Source organism: Alligator sinensis, unplaced genomic scaffold (genome assembly GCF_000455745.1).
Source record: "Alligator sinensis unplaced genomic scaffold, ASM45574v1 scaffold61_2, whole genome shotgun sequence".
Lineage (NCBI taxonomy): Eukaryota > Metazoa > Chordata > Crocodylia > Alligatoridae > Alligator > Alligator sinensis.
Window position 1 is genome coordinate 1,344,941 of NW_005842108.1, and position 4,593 is coordinate 1,349,533.

The window sequence follows — 4,593 nt, forward strand, 5'->3', positions numbered from 1 at the left end:
TGTCTCCTAGGATGCTACACTTTCTAGACGTTTGGTCACAGAACCAGCCATGACTCAGGGAAAAATACAAACATACTTTTTCCTACATTCTGTCCTCAAAAAACCAGATGGCACCTCTTGTTTGGTGATGTGTGGTATGCAAGAAAATATGGTAAGTTTCTTTTCCTCTAATCCAGGCAGAGCAGCTCACTCTTACCGACAGATGACTGAATTTTTGCAGATATAAACTGGAGATTTCAGCATTTATTAGGTCTGTGTGAAGCTTCGGTAGCCAATTCGATTTGGAGATTTGACAGCTGAATCTCCAAATCCGAACTGAATCGGGAGACCCATTAAAAGGTCCAAATCAAATCAGAAATGTCTGAATCAATTCGGAAAAGATTTGGAGATTTGAAAGGCAGGCTTGCAGGATACAGAAACTGAGAAAAGGGAGGAGGAAGTTGTGGGGTGGGGGAAGAGATTGCTCTGATATAGACATCTGTAGCTGGCCGGTGACTGTGATCTTTCCCTGAGTTCCCTTCCAATCACAGTGCTCTGGGGGAGGGACGGAGAAACAACATATAAGGCGGTGTGTGAAGTGATCTGTTTCTGTGCCTTTTGTGAACTGTGTTCGTCTTGCTGCAGCAGCATCCAAAATGCTTTTCACAGACGAGCCTATGAACTTCACTTCATCAACCTCCTAGATACAAAAACTCATGGATTCAATATAGACGTTGAATTTATGACACACTATAACCTGCCTGACATCTGACTCCCCGTATACCTCCCCACTTTTACTTGCTACATCCCTCTCCCACCCCCAGCCTCTCTCACCCCCTGATGCCTCAATTTACATTTTCACTGACTGGCTTTCTTGCATACATACTAGCCTCCAGCTTCTTTACTGTTCATTCCATCCAGAAAGAGGATACACACACCCCAACTGCTGATGCTTCCTCAGCCTTAAAAAGGGTTTTTAAACCCAAAAGCTTGCTAATATATATTTCGCCAACCATTCAGTTGGTCTAATAAAAGATAAATCAGATTGACTCAAAGAGCTGCATCTACCCATGTCCTTAGACCAACACAGCTACAACCTACACACCTTAACACACACAAGTGATACGAGTTTTGCTTTCAACAGTTTGAGGGGCACTTTCAGAGAAACCCCTGCACCTCTCTCTTTGAAACATGGAAGGCTTCATGCCCTCAGAAGGCGCTACAACCCCTGCAGTTTTCATCCAAATCTGCAAACAAATGACAAAGTTATAGGTATTTTAGTGATACCCCATTATAGTCTATGGCTGAATCACCAAATCGGTGCTAAATCTTTAAATCAGATTCAGCCAAATCGTATCGGGACACTGACTCGAATCACCAAATCGAATTACTGTCCCTCCAAATCAGAACTGAATACCTGCCGCTTTGCACAGGCCTAGTGTTTATGCCACAAGCTGATCAAAGACACTACACTCATTTGTTCTAAAAGTTTTACAGAAGACCACGATCACTCGTAACTGAAATATATAGGACATTTTTGATTGAAGTGCTCACTGTTAGAGGCTGCAATACCTCTACAGTGTTATTTAACTTAAAGTACAAGAGATCTTATAGAGCATAATATATTGTATTAACTAGTTATCTGTGCATCATTTTTAATGCATATATACTCTGTACTACTGTTTTGCAATACTGACAGTTTGCCATTTAGAAAATTAAAGTCCTCAATGTCATCTGTTGCATTTTTGTTTTATTTAAACTAGAGCAATTTAAGAAAGAAAATAGGTGAGCAAGTCTTAGTAGCATTGGGTATTTGACCAGTCACAAAATACAAAATGAAATATTGTCAAAGATTTTAAGCATTCCTTTATTAGAGAAATTAAGAGACTTTAATCTTCAGTAGGTTAGACACTAATACAATCACAAAAAATTCAAGTTAGTTGTAAAACAATGACATTAAATTCTAAAAAAATATATATATAATTATTTTTTTTCCACTATCAATGTGAATGATATTCAAGACTGAACCATTTTTCTTGGTTATCTCAAAATATTCCAAAATAGTTGGACGTGTCCACATACTAAGATTGCTACCTCCTTGCCAAGATGCCTTTGAAAGAGCTGTGGCTGTGCAAAACAGGGCATGCCTGGCTGATCCAGACCTACTGAATCTGACCTTTATGGCCACTGGCACAAATATGAGCAGCCTTTACATTGTTCTTATTTGTGCTGGGGACTGAACAGGTGCTAGGGTTGTCACAAGTTTAGTAAAATGCAAAAAAGACTTCAAGTCATTCATGTCCCGCATGCACGTGTGCCCCCTTACTTACTGACCGGAGGCAGAAGCAGCAGCAGCAGAGGAATCAGCAGCGGGGGCAGCAACAGCTGATCCCCCGAAGTTAAGTGGGGTGGAGGGACCCGGCACAGCTGAGCTGGATCCGGAGGGGAAGCCCCCTGGGTCCCTTATAGCTGAGCTGGTAGGGAGTTGCGCTCCTGAGCCGCACAGCACGAACAGAGCGCGCCAGCGTTTGCGCAGGCGTTCGTGCCGGCAGGCAAGCAGGAAGGGCCAGGAGGGAGACTCCTGTACGGGTAGAGCGTAGACACCACACAGATCTAACAAACAGCAGCTTATACAATGGTGTCGACAAGGAGTGCTGCTAGGGCCTCTGCCCAGGGGGCCATGCCTACCCGGGGCTGGTCTGAGGCCTCCACCCAGACTGAGCCCATGGGGGAGCTGGTGTCCCCCTGCCTCCTGGCCTGTGGGGGATCCCCAGCAGGGCCGGGGCGGGGGGCAGAGATTGGGGGCCCCCACACCTGTCCAGCAGGTGCCCGTCTTAGGGCTCTGGAGGCGCAGGTGAAGGAGCTCCGGGAGGAGGTTAGCAGGCTGAGGGGTATCAGGGAGGTGGAGGATGAAATTGATAGTTATTTCCTTTCCCTGCAGGACCAGACACCCAAGGAAGAAGCACCCCGGGGAGTGCCCTCCACAGCAGAGTGGCAGACAGTCACATCCAGGACCGGAGCTGCTCACAGTAAACTGGTACCAGTTCCTCCAGTCCGACTGGAGAACAGGTATGAGGCCCTGGCGACCCTGCAGGAGATGGAAGGAGAGGAGGAAACCTCTGGGCAGGAAGCAACGCCACATTCTCCACATTCCAAACAGGTCAAGAGAACCAAGCGGACCCAGAGGAGGCGGCGTCAAGTGATCGTCATAGGTGACTCCATCCTGAGAAGTACAGAAGGGCCCATTTGTCGCCAGGACCCCTCAACACGAGAGGTTTACTGCCTGCCCGGAGCAAAGATTCGGGACGTGACGGGAATAATCCAGGCCGGGATTCAGCCCACCGATTACTACCCCATGGTCCTTCTCCATGTGGGTACTAATGATGCGGCCAGGAGAAGCCCCGATCACCTGATGACGGACTACCATGCTCTGGGCGGCGTGCTGAGGGAGATCGGTGTACAGGTGGTATTCTCTTCTGTCCTACCAGTGAGCGGACGTGGAAGACGACACAAGAACTGCATTAGAGAGAGCAACTGGCGGCTTCGGCTTCCTTGACAATGACCTGCACAACATGACGAGGGACATACTCAGTTGGGATGGGCTTCACCTGTCCCCCAAAGGTAAGCGTGTGTTCTCTTCTAGGTTGGCAGATCTCCTCCGGCGGGCTTTAAACTAGGCTCGTCGAGGGGAGGGGAAGATGAGGGCGGGGGAAGCCGTGGACCACCAAACCATGTGGCACCCCAAAGACAGCCCAGCCTGAAGAAGGAGAACATCGGGAACCTGCAATCCATGGGGCGGCCAGCAGTACAGCACAGGTAAGCAATAAGGGGCCCTTTGGGCATCAGAGCCGGGGGGCATCAAAGGCGCCAGTCACAAGGTTCAAGTGCCTACACACTAATGCTAGGAGCATGGGGAGCAAGCAGGATGAACTAGCGCTCCTGCTTGCAGAAAACACCTACGACTTAGTAGGGCTAACAGAAACCTGGTGGGATTCTTCCCACGACTGGGCAGTACATATTGAGGGTTATAAACTGTACAGAAAGGACAGGGTGGGGAAGAAAGGGGGAGGGTTTGAGCTCTGTCAACGAGCAATATACATCGACCCTTATCAAGACGGAATCGAAGGAGAAGAAAGTGGAAGGATTGTGGGTTAGGTTACATGGGGGTCAAGGAGAAAGGAATTTGGGGGTAGGGGTCTGCTACAGACCCCCACACCAAGGGGAACAGCTAGATTTGGGGCTCCTGAAGCAGCTCTCAGAGACCATAAAAACTAAGGAGGGGTAGTCATGGGGGACCTAAACTACACAGACATCTGCTGGGAGACACAGACAGCAAAGTCCCACCGTTCACACAGGTTCCTATCCTGTGTACAGGACCTCCACCTGACGCAGGAGGTACATGGTCCCACTAGGGGGAATGCCGTACTGGACCTGGTATTGGCAACGGGGGATGACATGGTAGGGGACCTACAGATTGGTGGTCACCTGGGGGACAGTGATCACCAAATAATAGAATTCATCATAAGACGTTGAGTGGGTAAGGTAACTAGTAGGGTGAAAGTGCTAGACTTTAGGAAAGCTGATTTCAATGAACTCAGGCGATTAGTCAAGGAC

At 48.3% G+C, this 4,593-nt stretch overlaps 1 protein-coding gene across 5 annotated transcripts in view; it reads right to left on the reverse strand.

Moving 5' to 3' along the window:
- The window catches only part of ARL5A (ADP ribosylation factor like GTPase 5A), a 26,906-nt gene that overhangs the window by 9,336 nt on the left and 12,977 nt on the right, over nucleotides 1–4,593 (reverse strand). The gene's annotated exons all lie outside the window — the stretch shown is intronic.